General features: G+C 47.1%; 1 pseudogene; it reads right to left on the reverse strand.

Moving 5' to 3' along the window:
- Positions 1–9,346: 9,346 nt before the first annotated feature.
- Positions 9,347–9,886, reverse strand: LOC104976084 (histone H2B type 1-L-like; annotated as a pseudogene).
- Positions 9,887–15,669: the final 5,783 nt, after the last annotated feature.

Raw genomic sequence — 15,669 nt, forward strand, 5'->3', positions numbered from 1 at the left:
ACGCAGGAGGTGTAAGAGACGTGAGTTCGATCCCTGGGTTGGAAAGATCCCCTGGAAGAGGTCATGGTAACCCACTCCAGTATTCTTGCCTGGAGAATCCCATGGTCGGGGAGCCTGGAGGGCTATGGTCCACAGGGTCGCAAAGAGTCAGACACACAGAGCACATATATCACTTAGATTATTAAATTATTTAAATTATAATGGGAAAAATAGTTAGGTTTACTTAATCAACACACTTTAATTGATAGACATCAGTTTTCAAAATATGAAGTTTCTGAGAATTAAAAATAAAACGGTACCCTGCCTGGCAAAGTGCCTAGGAACCCACAGCAAATGCTTGGCCCTTAGTTAGTGGGTTGGGAGCCACCCGCAAGGCCACAGGCATCTCTGGAGGTGACCAAAGTGTCCGGCCTGCTCACATTTCCAAACACTCTGAGACAGAGATGAATGGAAAATTTTAAATCCTCCCCAGCGAACTCTAAGCCATCCTTCCAGAGACTAAGAAGCCCACCAAGGTGGGTGAAGTCTCCCCCTGGGTTCTCTTTTCCCAGATTCTCTGTCACTGTCTGGGTTTTGTTTTGGTTTTGGTCTGGCTCTGCTACCAGACGGCAACCTCTTAGGGGCAAACATTACCTTACTCCTGCCTCTGTTCCCAACACGTAACATGGTGCCTGGCGTATTTCCAGAACTCCAAAAATGTGTGTGGAGCAGAACACAGACCGTTTGTTTTACAACAATGTGTGCACACGTGCGTGCCAAGTTGCTTCAGTCATGTCCAACTCTTTGCAACCCCATGGACTGTAGCCCACTAGGCTCCTCTATCCATGGGATTTCCCAGCAAGAATACTGGAGTGGGTTACCATGCCCTCCTCCAGGGGATCATCCCAACCCAAGGGATGGAACCTGCGGCTCCTGCATTTCAGGGGGATTCTTTACGCTGAGCCACCAGGGGAGCCTGCCTGTACGATGATACTTGCCTTTGAAGACAGAGGATGAAGAGTGGTATTTTCCACCAGGAAAGCTCTCATGGCTAATTGCGATGGTGTTCAGAATGGCTTCAACATTCCTCAAAATACCCAGAAGTAAGAGAGAACTTGACAATGTCCCTAGAAGATCTGTATTCCTTAGACTCTAGAATAATCCAAGACTGTGGACGAAGACTTCTCTATGATGAATACAGGAGCAACAGTGAGTTTATACAGATAAACAGGGTTATCTGGACAAGGTCAGAAACCAAATGCATAGTTTTATAGTTGCCATTCACTCAAGCTGGCGATTTCATTTAACATCCACTGCCGGCAATGGATATCTTTGTGGATTCTTGTGTTTAAAGGATTCTTGTGTTTAAAAACAAATTGTTTTTGGGTTACCAAAGTATTTAATAAGAAACATTTTGCACTCTGGTAAAAAAAAAAGAAAGGGGGGCTCTGGTCTCAGGAAAATGGTGGAGAGGAGCCTACCAGTCTGGATACAGGAATCTCTTCCTCCAGGCCATGCCCGCAGCCGAGAACTGGATGGTGGTTATCGTCTTCTCGTTATCAGTTTGGACTCTGTGAGAATATGGATCTAAATAAGCTTTTATCCTCAGAGTTAGGACTAGTGGAGCCTGGAGGAAATTTTAATTAGGGTAAAAATTTCTTTCTGGAAAATGGCAAGAGTAAGGTTCAACTCCAAATGCGTCCTCTGTGTGTTTCTCCCCGATTGTAATGAAGACCTCAGCTGTCTCCAGCATTACCAGAGCTGTGTGTAGTTGCATTCCTTGTCTGCACTGAGAATTACGTTGGCCATTTTCCAGGGGCGGGGGGCTCTGTTATATGTACTTCCTGGTAGGTGTACTGTAACTTAGCCAACTTCTCTAGTCATTTACCCCCTCGCTTATACAAGCGGCTCTCTTTAAAAAAAAAAGCAATAGAGTCTTCAGGTATTTATTTCACTCAGCACAAACAGCTCACAAACAGAAGTCTAGGCTTACAAAAGCATTTGGGGAAATGCTACCTTTAAAATCTTTGAACTGCCAGACGTGTGTCCCTAATGGATAAGAAGCATATTGTATGTAATTTAACTGCCACCCTCTCTTTTCTATTCTACATTTCTCTTTCCAGATAAAGGGGCTCTCCTCACATCCCCTTATCTTTGCCTAAAGCCTCCCCTCTGGAAGAGGCATGAAGAGAATGAATGTGGTTGCAACAACAGGGAGAAAAAAAATGTTTTTAATGCATGAAGCTGAAGGGCTGAGGTTTTCAGTTCAGACTCCCGTTGCTACTTCCACATCCCGGTCCCCTTGAAGTGCATCAGTATAAACCGCTGGGACCATGGGAGGAGGCTGCATCCTAGTTCAAAAACGAGGTGTCAGACTGGGATTTCCCAACCTGATCCATAAGGGGAGACCAGGATTCCACCAAGCCGGGAAGAGACCTCTGGACTTGACAAATCCTTCAAATTAATCCTCTCCACGAAAGGGCTTATCATCTACTCATCTGACTTTTCTTTTTCTTTTTAGCATTATCTTTAACACCTGCTTTTCATAGGTATAAGAAGCTGCTTGGAAACCTTCAGAGGCTCATGATGCATAGGGGTCGGGGAGGCAGAAGAGAGGAGCAGATTTCAAGGTAGAGAGACCCAGTTCTATGACTCATTGGCTGATACTTCTCCATAAGATCAGATGCTAAAGTAGATGGTTAGTGCTTCCGGTGGCTAGGATGAACTCTGTCCGCCAGCCAGGATTTTCAGGCCCACACTGCAGTGCCTAAGAATCACGTCCGTTTATGTGCAGGCCGAGCTGCTGGCCTGAGGTATGTGTGTTTGTGGGGTGGGGGATGGGGAAGGTCACACTGTTATCCATCCTGTAATCCTGTAACCTACATCCTGTTACTTAATCTTCCATCTACGACTATCCCTTTGATACCACTAAGTCCTGTAGTTGGGAGAAACAGGACATGATTAGTGGGCAAATTCAGTGGGATCAGATTTTTAGGACGCTGCTTCTTAAACTGAGTATCTGTCTCCGTGTCAAGAGACAAGAAGAATAAAACTGTCACCCAGACGAAGGGTCAGGGTAGGTATGAAGGGACTTCAGGTATACTAGACTCTGGAGGGGCTTTGGGAGAGGAACGCAAGTTTTCTGTCTGTACATACAATGTAAGCATTGCTGGAATTTTTTCAGGGGGTGGTGGACTTTGAAAATCTTCCAGAATAAGATCACCTTGAGCCCTCTCTGTAAAATAAAGCTGGGACTTGTTCATGGGCTAGGGCGGACCCCAAACCGTTTCCTGAAAAAAATTCCTGGCTTGGCCTGCTAGTGGTTTCCCCTTCCACAGTGCTCAGCTATTTCTAAAGTCCATGGTTTGTTGCTGTCGTTCAGTCGCTAACTCATGTCCGACGCTTTGTGACTCCATGGACTGCCGCACGCCAGGCTTCCCTGTTCCTCACTACCTCCTGGAGTTTGCTCCGACTCATATCCATTGAATCAATGATGTCCATGGACTGTCCCTCAATTAATGACACAGAATAGGGTCTCTCTAATCCCATGAACAGATGCCTTTAAGTCTTATCCAAAGGATAGTGAGAAAGAGTTCCCTGTGAAGGGTTATTGCAAAATTATTCAGTCCATCACTCTTTTGGGTACTTTGAGTTCTTTCTTGGGATACAGCCAGACATCAGAAAAGTAAATACTTAAGACACTTAATCCTTAGGTTCCCCCACAGAGCTGTGTTTTCATTGGGGAAGCCCCGAGAGGAGAACAGGACAGAGTTAGGCATTTGGTTTGGATCTGCTTGGGTTGTGGAGCTGAGGCCCCTCCGTCTGCTGGGTCCACTTAAAGAGACCCCGCATTAGAAAAGGCTTCCATAGTGGCTTAGACAGTAAAGAATCCACCTGCAATGCAGGAGACCCCGGTTTGATCCCTGGGTGGGTGGGAAGATCCCCTGGAGAAGGAAATAGCAACCCACTCCAGTATTCTTCTGAGAAGGCAATGGCACCCCACTCCAGTACTCTTGCCTGGAAAATTCCATGGATGGAGGAGCCTGGTGGGCTGCAGTCCATGGGGTCGATAAGAGTCGGGCACGACTGAGTGACTTCACTTTCACTTTTCACTTTCATGCATTGGAGAAGGAAATGGCAAACCCACTCCAGTGTTCTTGCCTGGAGAATCCCAGGGACGGGGGAGCCTGGTGGGCTGCCGTCTACAGGATCGGCACAGAGTCGGACACGACTGAAGCGACTTAGCAGCAGCAGCAGCCAGTATTCTTGCCTGGAGAATTCTTTGGACAGAGGAGACTGGTGGGCTACAGTCCATGGGGTCACAAAGAGTCAGACACAACTGAGCAACTAACACCCGGAACTCCTAAGGGCTGCAGAAAGACTTTCCTCCATCGAGTCTGCTCCCAGAACTGACTTTCTGTTCCCTGTCCTTGTCTTTTGAGATGGGAATCTTCAGAGTTCAACCTGAAACTCCGCAGAACCAGTCCACAGCCCCTCCTGCCTGCCTGATGGTACTGCCTCACTCCTCAGACCTCTGCACCTTCTCTCTGTCTCCCTCCTCCCGCTGTATCAGGGGCTCAGGTTGTAAACTGCCTCCACCCTTGCTGGATCGAAGAAAGTCCTAACAAGCAAACTGCTTAATCCGTTTCGGAGACCGATGATCCAAGTTATAAAGTGGCCAGGCCCTGTGTGTCAAGGCTCCTCTCCTCCCAGAAGCCTTTCACACTCCACTTCTCAGGATACTGACAAGGGACGTGCGTGTGTGCTAAGTTGCTTCAGTCGTGTCCGACTCTGTGCAACCCTGTGAACTGTCTCCCGCCAGGCTTCTCTCTCCATGGGATTCTCCAGGCAAGAATACTAGAGTGGGTTGCTGTGTCTTCCTCCAGAGGATCTTCCTGACCCAGGGCGCTCACCCATGTCTCTTCTGTCTGCCTGCAGTATCAGGCAGGTTCTTTATCACTATCGCCCTCTTGGAAGCCGCTGACCAAGGCGGGGGCGGGGTAGGGCGGTGTTCCTATTTAAACTAGTAACTCTGAACAGCTTACCACTCTCAGCACAGACTCCTGCAAATGTAGAAGTATAGATAAATGTTTGCTGAATGAAAAGCAGATCGTGAAGGGAAGACACTGAAGCTTTGACTCACAGTTTGAAAATTCTCTCCACACGAATAGTAGAGTGGGTAGCCTTTCCCTTTTTCAGGGGATCTTTCCAACCCAGGGATAGAACTGGGGTCTCCTGCATTGCAGGCAGATTCTTTACCAACTGAATTATCAGGGAAGCCCCCCAGATCAATATTTGTGTGCATTTGCAGTCACTTTATGGGTGTCTGACCCTGGAGAAGGAAATGGCAACCCACTCCAGTATTCTTGCCTGGAGAATCACATGGACAGAGGAGCCTGGTGGGCTGCAGTCCATGGCATCACAAGAGTCTGACATGACTGAATGACTAAACCACCACCATGGGTGTGTGAAGAGCAGGAAAACGTACGAATCACCTGACACCCACGTTCTCAGCAGTGAGGGCAGACAAGAGCTCCTGCCTTCGTATTTCAGCTCACACACTGTGCACAAGCATTCTTTCTGGGGTCTATTTTGTGTCATGTTTATTTCACTGTGTGAGTGATTCTGCTGTTTAAAACGGCTCCCAAGTGCTGCGCTCTGCAGTGCTGTCTGGTGTTCCCACGCACAGGAAGATGTGCTTTAAAAGAGGAAAATTCACGTGTTACGTAAGTTTTGTCCAAGCATGAGTTACACTGCAGTTGGTCTTGGGTTCAGTCTTAGTGAGCGAGCAATATACATTAAAATAATGTTTCTGTAAACAGAAATACAAAACATAAGGTTATGTATTGATCTGTTAACAAAAATGTGGCCAGAGGCTTGCAGGAACTTCACCCTGTATTTCCCTAGGGGCAGTGGCTCAGTATTGCTGATTTAGTATTCCTGGTGACTTTACAGAACATAAGGGCCACAAATAACAAGAACCCATTCCATTCAACTCTGCGTTTGTAATGTGAAAGCAGCCACAGACAATATGCAAGCAATGAACACGCTGCGTTCCTATAAAATTTCACGTATGGGCAGGGAAACTTGAATTTCATATAATTTTCATAGGCCACAAAATGTTCTTCTTTTGATTATTTCCCCCACAACCATTAAAAAAAAAAAGTGTCCACAAAATGTTCTTCTTTTGATTATTTCCCCCACAACCATTAAAAAAAAAAAAGTGTAAAAACCAGTTTTAACTGGCTAAATGTACAAAAACTGGTGACAGGCTGGAGTAGCCCATGGTCCATAGGCTGCTAACTCTTGTGTTATTTCTTTTCCACAAATCCCCCTGCTTTGGAGCCAGCTCATGGTAGGTTAGAGAGACCCACATCTCCTTCCCCCGGCAAGTCTCTACCATCCCAGGACCATTACTCCGATGGAGTCCAAAGACTCCTGGAGTCCAGGGAGACAGTTCTGAAGCTGGACTTGAGATGGCTGGGTTTGAAAGCTGGTCCTATTACTTCCCAGCTGTTTTACTGGAGGCAACTTTCCTGGGCCTCATATATGCGGCAGTGAGGATCATGGTCATGTCTCCTAGGCCTGCAGTGCAGGTTGAACTGCACCCAGGGGGGTCTGGAGAGGAGATTCCTTTACCACCTCCACCACGCCCACCCAGACCAGTTAGACAGCTTGACCTCCACCCTTGAGGTTCCTTGGACATTCATCACCCAAGCGTCACAAAGGAAGCAAGAGGATGTGGACAAATCTCATTCCTTTCTACCCTGCTCACCATTTTCAGGGGTCTCGGAGACCGTGCCACACAACCAATAAAGGAGCAGGAAGGTATTAATATTTCCCTAAAATCTGCACACCCCATTTCTACCATTTCCCAGCTCATCATTTTAGGTGATCCCCAGATTGTCGAAGCCATGCTTAGGCTCAAGTGATGGTGAGAAACCTCTCAAATGTCAGTGCTTACAGAAGAGGGAAGAAAATAGAAAACTGTTTATTTTCCTGATTTAAAAGATAACATCGCTTTGCTCTTTCCTTTTGTGTAAGGTCAGATGGGAAGAATTCTTTGAAAGTGGCTCCAGAAGACTTTCTCAGATATACATGTATTCAGCAATTTATGTTTTTCACTCAAAATGGATCATTCAGTAATAATAATATCATGGTGATTACTATTATAATAAACAATGTTTCATTTCCTTATCTGTAAAAATGAAGTAATGATTCAGATCCTAGCCTGACATTTAAAGTATTTGGCAAGCTGCACAGGAAGGTTGTTACGGTTGGGTTACATCTAAGTAAATGTTGATTTTAAAATGCCATTTTAGTTGACTTTACGAGCAATGGGTGACAAATTAAGTCAGCACTTTTATCTCAAGGAACTCACGGCGCTTTACAGATAAGGTCTCATTGATGCTTGCAGAGTGGAAAAGCATCATTCATGGAACCACAGCCCCAGACCTTAGAGCATCCGGAAGGGCCCTTAGGGAGCCTCACCAAGTTGTGAGTCTAAGAACTAGGAAGCCAAGACTCAAGATTGGTGACCTTTAGCGTCCTGGATCCAGGAAGGAGAAGGAGGTGCCTGCGTCTGGAGGGTCCAAGGTTCCCAGGACTTGGACACCTGGAGCTGCGCAGAGGCGGGGGAGGGGGCGGGGGAGGGGGCGGGGGAGGGCGGGGAGGGGCGGGGGGGGCGGGGAGGGGTGGGGGGGGCGGGAGAGGGGGCGCGGGAGGCCGAGGGGCCGCCCCTCCCCTCCGCCCGGGCTGCGGGGGCGGGGCCAGCCAGGGGCACGCATCTGTCCCGAGCGGCTGGGGGCGCGGCGAGCGCGCAGTCACGTAGCCTCCAGCCAGCCATCCCCCGCCGAGCCAGCCCCTGACCGAGAGGACTCCGAAGGTCAGCGTTTTCAGATATGGGTGTGATGCAGGAAGGAAAACTCCTCCTTTTCCTTCCCTTCGCCGCATCTTCCCAGAAATGGACAGAAAATGGGGATCTGGCACGTTCGTGTACTTGTTATACTTTTCAGAAGCAAAGAAATGTCGTAGAATGAGCCAGTGGCTGCAAGAGCACGAGTTTCTCCGGTTTGGCAGATAACGAAACGAGTTTGGCCCGAAAGGGACCAGCCCAGTCCCCCTGCCCCACTCCCTGACCTCCTTTCCCACCCCCACCCCCACTCCCACAGCCCCGTGGTCCTTACCCCTCCCCCCGCCGCGCTCTCTGCCCTCGTCTCATTCCGGCCCGTTGCACTGTTTTTATCTGGTGGTTTAGGGCTGTAAACAATGCTTTAAAAACGGCAGAGTTGGGTAGAGCTCACCCCACCTTTGCCACCAAATGAAGGTGTGGGTCTTTTCGCGAGTTGCTTTAAGTCTTGGGCAGCAGCGAGTGCAGCGGCACCGATCACAGGTGCGCCGCAGGATGCCGGATTTGTTAGTTACACGCATGGAAGGCCGCTGTGCTCTCGGGCCGAGCCTTGATACGGCTCTAGCCCTGCTTAGAGCCCAGGTTTGGTTTCTGCACCCACTGCTGCCAAAGCTGACCAAGAACACCTGCATATTCTTAACCCACCTCACCGCCCTCCGCCCCCAAGCCTGGCCTGCCCTCCTGCGTCGGCCAAAGGACATGATTGATTCTCCTTGGGCTTGGTGTTTCTTTTAAGGCCACAGGTTTCATTACTGGCCGAGATGGTTTTCAAAATGCTGGTGGGCGGGACTGGAGCCTCCAGGAGAAGGACTCATCAGAAGCATGATATGTAAACCAATGGAGGCTAGAACACCACTTTCCATCCTGCCTGACTGCCGTCGGCCAGTGGCCTGGCAGGTGTGAGGCCCTGAGACTTCGCAGGGGACAGTTTGAAAGTCTCTGGCCTATAGGTTAAAGGCTCTTGAGTGTGCGCTCCGCCAGACCTTTCACAGTCTGCCTTCAACCGGTCCCGGTCTCCACCCCCACCCCCACGGTCCTGACACATCACATCGGAGTGTGATGCCCCTCTCCTGTTCCTGTATTCTCTGCTCCAAAGTTGCTTCCTCCCTCATTCCTTGGAGACCTCTTAGTGCTTTTGCATGCTTCAGATGTAGCAGCTGTCACCCTGTGATTGGAAGTCACAAGTCCTGAAAACAGGAATTGTGCCTTATTTTTGCAGCGTTTAACTCGTGTTTGGAGAACACTTGAGTCCTCCATTTTGGGGATAGAGTTCAAACTGCTGAAGCTGACACCCTAGAGAAGTGAGTGAAGTGAAGTGAAGTTGCTCAGACGTGTCGGACTCTTAGTAACCCCATGGACTACAGCCCACCAGGCCCTCCGTCCATGGGATTTTCCAGGCAAGAGTACTGGAGTGGGGTGCCATTGCCTTCTCCGTTAACAGTGGCAAGGCATATTATATTACTTGGAGCTGGTATACTTGGTGACAGCCTTAGTGCCCTCGGACACGGCGTGCTTGGCCAGCCCCCCAGGTAGCAGCAAGTGCATGGCGGTCTGGATCTCTCTGGATGTGATAGTCGAGCGCTTGTTGTAATGCGCCAGGCGTGATGCCTCGCCAGCGATGCGCTCGAAAATGTCGTTGACGAGGAGTTCATGATTCCCACGGCCTTGGACGAGATGCCGGTGTCAGGATGGACTTGCTTCAGCATCTTGTACACGTACACAGAGTAGCTCTCTTTGCGGCTGCGCTTGCACTTCTTGCCGTCCTTCTCCTGGGCCTTGGTCACAGCTTTTTTAGAGCCCTTTTTAGGGGCAGGAGCAGGCTTAGCCAGTTCAGGCATGTCTATAATGACAACACCCAACAACACAGAAGGGGAGATGCAAAAGGCAAGACCAGGTAAAAGATGTGGCCTGTAGAGTGATCAGTAGGGAGAGCAAGAGAGCAGAGGACGGAAGAGAAGGTGTGTCTGTGGGGATGGGAGTTTCAACTGCAGGACCCATTGGAGGTCACACTCAGAAGGCGATGGGCATCAGCTTATGGGGAAGGAAGGAGCAGTGTGGACCTTAATGAGGAAACTTCTACGCGTTGAGAGGCAGAAAGCATAGACACCTGAGGTGGGAGCAAGGAAGAGGCCAGGTGGCCAACGGGAAGAGAAGAAAAGAGAAGGTGAGGTTGAAGTCGCTCAGTCCTATTGGACTCTTTGGGACCCCGGTGGACTGTAGCCTACCAGGCTTCGTCCATGGGATTTTCCAGGCAAGAGTACTGGAGTGGGTTGCCGTTTCCTTCTCCAGGGGATCTTCCCAACCCAGGGATTGAAGCTGGGTCTCCCGCACTGCAGGCAGAGGCTTTACCCTCTGAGCCACCAGGGAAGCCCAAAAGAGAAGGTGGGAGGGGACAGAGGAACAGAGGAGTGACAGGTGTTACATGAGCCACTGAAGGACTGTTGGTGTTCGGGTCAGACCCAGCATTTTGACGGTCCTAACCAAGAACGCAAAGGGTGACCCTTCCGGTGCCCATTTCCAGGCCTTGGTAGATTTCCTTTTTTTTTCCCCTTTAATTTTTTTTTTTTTTGCCCTCGCCTCATGCAGTGGTATGTAGGATCTTAGTGCAGGGATCTTAGTTCCCCAACCTGGGATCAAACCCGTGCCCCCTGCAATACGAGAGTGGTGTCTTAACCACTGGACCACCAGGGAAGTCCCCTTAATTAGATTTGTTACCTTTGACAGCATTAAGCGCTCCCTCTTTTTTGAAACTCTGACTTTTGGAGTTCCTCTTTCTCCTCCTCTTTCCTATTTCAGTGGCCCCTCTTTCGTGGGTGGCTGAGCAGAGCATTCTGCCTCTGCTCACCCTTGAGGGTTTCCCCTTGACTCACTGTCCTTTACACGCACGTCCTCCCAGTGTGACCTCCTCCAGATGCCACCCAACACGTGAACAAGACGGGGTCCATCGGCCGGGGGAGGGAGGGGCGGCAGAGTGTACCACGGCCGAGGATCATCTGGCCGCTGCTTTCCTCTCCATCTCCTGCTGGTCCCCCACATGTAACCTTCTCTGGGGTCACCCCAAATATCTCCCATTGTTAGAAATTTTAGATGTAGTATGTTAAACTAACTATTGCTGAGAAGCAAATCCACCAAAACTTTTCCGTGGCTCATGGAACCAGTGATCACTTACATGACTTTCCGTTCCGCCTTAGGTTCCCTCACGAGGCTGCCGACAAGACATTGGCCAGGGTTGCAGCCACCACTGGGCTGGGGGATCCGCTGCTAAGATGGCTCGTTCACCTGACTGGTGAGTTGCACTTGCTCTTGGTCAGAGGCCTGGGTGCCTCTTCACTTGGGCCTCTTCACAGGGCTGCTCGAATGGCCCGAACATTGACCCCCTCTAGAGCAGACAGTCCAGCAGAGCACGAAGGACACTGCAGTGCTTTTTATAACCTAGTCTCAGAGTTCACACACTTGTCTTCTCTATTGGGCACTCAGAACGGCCCTGATCCAGGAGGTCGGGATCACTGGGTGCCATCTTGGAGGTGCACTATACCATGGGGTTATCCACTCTCTAAGTCTGAGTGACTCGGACTTGTCCCTCAAATTTCAGCCCACTGATGCACAGTTAGTCCCATGGAGAAGCTGCCCCGACTCCTGAGCCTCCTCCCCGGCTTCCGTTAGCTCTGTGGCACCTCTCCCTTTCCTCATCTACCACGCCACACTGAAGCTGGTGGTTTCTTTGTTTCTGTCTTCCCTAGTCTTTAAATTCCTTGAGGGATAAGAGAGCATCTCATGGGGCAACGTGGTATCACAGTGTCTAGAACAGTGGTGCATGGCGGAGTCTCGGTACATTTTAGATAAGGAATAAATGAGTGAGTAAGTTACAGTCCCTTTTTCTAATCAGAAACATTTATGTAACACTTAATTTATGCCACACCCCACTTCAGGTCTCTGTTGATTGGTTTTCATATTGCATTTCCCACCCCAGTCTCACCCTTGACACAGTCCCACTCTCTTCTGACCCAGCAATTCCATTCTAGGAATTTATTCTAGGGAAATAATTCATGTGAGTCCAAAAAGTAGCTGAACACTGTCCATTGCAGTTTGTTTATAATGTTTGAGTTTTGTAGAAAATGTGAATTTGAAAAAAACCAGTAATTTGGTTAAATAAGGTATGGAACAATAAAATAGGCTTTTCCAGAACCGCTAAGATAATACCAAAAATGTTCAACTAATATGAAAAGATGTTCAGCAGATATTTTTAAATGAAGTAAAATTATAAAATGTTTTTAATTTTAATTTTCAATTGTGGTAAAATCTATCATCTTAAAAAGGGCACGGTTCGGTAGGAGTAAGTGCATTCACATTGTTCTGCAGCCAATCTCCAGAACATTTTTTTTTTTTTAATCTTGCAAAACTAAAACTCCCTACTGTTCAGCAGCATTGCTCCCTCCCCACTTTTCTTTCTGCCCTCAGTCCCTGGCAACAAGCATTCTACTTTCTGTCTTTATGAATTTTGATACCTCGTATAAATGGAATCATTCAGTATTTGTATTTTTGTGACTGCTCATTTCACTAAGCTTTATGTCCTCGAGGTTCACCCACATTATAGCATGTGTCAGAATTTCATTCCTACTCAGGGCTAAATAATATTCCATTATATCTATGTATCATGCTTTGTTCATCCATTTGTCTGTTGGTGGTACTTGTGTTGACCTTGTGATTTGGCTGTTATGACTAATGAACGTAGGTGTGCGAAGATCTCTTCGAGACTCTGGGTTATAATTCTGTTTTTAGTTTTTTGAGGAACTGCCATACTTTTTCCATAGAGGCTGTGCCATTTTATATTCGCATCACTAATGCACAAGTGTTCTAATGTCTCATCTTTGGAAACACCTGTTATTTCTGGTTTTTTTAGATAACGGTAGCCACCCTAGTGGGTGTGAGATGGTATGTCATTGTAGTTTTTAAAAATTTATTTTTTTTTAATTGAAAAGTAATTGCTTTACAGTATTGGTTTGATTTCTTGTTCCAGAGAGATTAGCTTGCCTTTTTGGAGGCCTGGGATCTTCTGCTCTGGTTTAGAAGTTGCTCTGTAGGAGTGGCTTCATATTTTAAGGAGTTTTTAATGTATTTGTGGGGAGGCAGTCCATCTCCCCATCTTACTCTCTGCCGTCTTCCGCTCCCCTCATTGTGGTTTTGATTCACATTGCCCTAACGATTAGTGGTGTTGAGCATCTTTTCAAATGTTTACTGACCATTTGTTTGTCTTCTTTGGAGAAATGTCTATTCAAGTCTTTGCCCATTTTTATTTTGTTTTTATTATTGTTGAGTTGTAGGAGTTCTTTATATATTCTGGATATTAGCCCCTTATCAGGTGCAAATATTTTATCCCATTCTGTGGCTGCCTTTTCATGCTACTGATTATGTATAAAACATTTTTTAAAGAGAAATATATAAACATATGTTTATATAAACATACATGAACTTAGGGAAAAAATGGAAAAAAAACACTAAAAAGTTAGTAGTATGGATTTAATTTTAGCATTAATAAGTTTAATTTTCTTCTTTATGTTATGTTTATTGTTGAAAATTTCTGGGATAAATATATTACTTTCATGGAAAATTTTAAATAAATAACATTTTCACATGAATAAAGCATAGGTCATAGGTTTATCTTCTGAAGATCTAACCAAGAAAGTCTGAAATCAAGATAGTATTTAGGTTGTTGGGATCCTCCCAACTGGGTACTGAGGCAAGTTATAATGCCAAGTTGCTTACTTTTCTAAATTTCATTTCCTTCTCTCTTTTTTAAATGCAAGGCTTTTTTATTTATTTTTTTTTTAGGACTGGCATTATTTATTTCAAAGAATTTACATTCCATGCATCAATTTAGTGTCCTTCAGATCAGATCAGATCAGATCAGTCACTCAGTCGTGTCCGACTCTTTGCGACCCCATGAATCGCAGCACGCCAGGCCTCCCTGTCCATCGCCAACTCGCGGAGTTCACCCAAACTCACATCCATTGAGTCAGTGATGCCATCCAGCCATCTCATCCTTTGTCGTCCCCTTCTCCTCTTGCCCCCAATCCCTCTCCTCTTGCCCCCAATCCCTCCCAGCATCAGAGTCTTTTCCAGTGAGTCAACTCTTCGCATGAGGTGGTCAAAGTACTGGAGTTTCAGCTTTAGCATCATTCCTTCCAAAGAAATCCCAGGGCTGATCTCCTTCAGAATGGACTGGTTGGATCTCCTTGCAGTCCAAGGGACTCTCAAGAATCTTCTCCAACACCACAGTTCAAAGGCATCAATTCTTCGGCGCTCAGCCTTCTTCACAGTCCAACTCTCACATCCATACATGACCACAGGAAAAACCACAGCCTTGACTAGACAAACCTTTGTTGGCAAAGTAATGTCTCTGCTTTTGAACATGCTATCTAGGTTGGTCATAACTTTCCTTCCAAGGAGTAAGCGTCTTTTAATTTCATGGCTGCAGTCACCATCTGCAGTGATTTTGGAGCCCCCAAAAATAAAGTCTGACACTGTTTCCACTGTTTCCCCATCTATTTCCCATGAAGTGATGGGACTGGATGCCATGATCTTCGTTTTCTAAATGTTGAGCTTTAAGCCAACTTTTTCACTCTCCACTTTCACTTTCATCAAGAGGCTTTTGAGTTCCTCTTCACTTTCTGCCCTAAGGGTGGTATCATCTGCATATCTGAGGTTATTGATATTTCTCCCAGCAATCTTGATTCCAGCTTGTGTTTCTTCCAGTCCAGCATTTCTCATGATGTACTCTGCATATAAGTTAAATAAGCAGGGTGACAATATACAGCCTTGACGAACCCCTTTTCCTATTTGGAACCAGTCTGTTGTTCCATGTCCAGTTCTAACTGTTGCTTCCTGACCTGCACACAGATTTCTCAAGAGGCAGATCAGGTGGTCTGGTATTCCCATCTCTTTCAGAATTTTCCACAGTTTATTGTGATCCACACAGTCAAAGGCTTTGGCATAGTCAATAAAGCAGAAATAGATGTTTTTCTGGAACTCTCTTGCTTTTTCCATGATCCAGTGAATGTTGGCAATTTGATCTCTGGTTCCCCTGCCTTTTCTAAAACCAGCTTGAACATCAGGAAGTTCACGGTTCACATATTGCTGAAGCCTGGCTTGGAGAATTTTGGGAAACTTTAAAAGAAATTTTATTTATTTAATTGGCTGTTCTGGGTCTTAGCTGTGGATATGGGTGTGGGTCCCTGACCAGGAATAGAACCCAGAGCCCCTGCACTGAGAGTGCAGAGTCTCAGACACCGGACCACCAGGGAAGCCCTATCCTTAGGAAACTTTGCAGTACCCACTCTGCTCGCAAAGGCACTTGTTCCTGTTTCTGTGAGTGGTCGTCCCACAATATGGTATCTGCTTTCCTGTCTAGATTGGGGTGTCCTCAGTCTAGACACCCATGAGCACGGTACTAACAGACTTGTTGAATGACACTGCCAGATTCAAAAGGCACATTTCTGCTCCTCAGCCTCCCAGGAGCGTTTGACTCGGGGAGTCAGCTGACCGTTCTTCCTCTTGAAACCGTCTCCTGGTTTTGCTTGTGGAACACCACGCTCTTATTTTCTCTCCTAGGTCTCTGGCCAGTCCTTTCAGTCTTTGCAAGTTCCTCTTTACTGTCTAGCTAAGCTCTTAACGTCGGAGTGCTTTAGTGCTTGGTCCCTTTTCTTCTTTCTCTCTGCATCCATAACTTTGATTCCAAAGCTTTGATTCCAGACCGTACACCAATCATTTCCAACTGGCCCATC

Source organism: Bos taurus, chromosome 27, assembly GCF_002263795.3.
Source record: "Bos taurus isolate L1 Dominette 01449 registration number 42190680 breed Hereford chromosome 27, ARS-UCD2.0, whole genome shotgun sequence".
In the NCBI taxonomy this organism is placed as follows: domain Eukaryota; kingdom Metazoa; phylum Chordata; class Mammalia; order Artiodactyla; family Bovidae; genus Bos; species Bos taurus.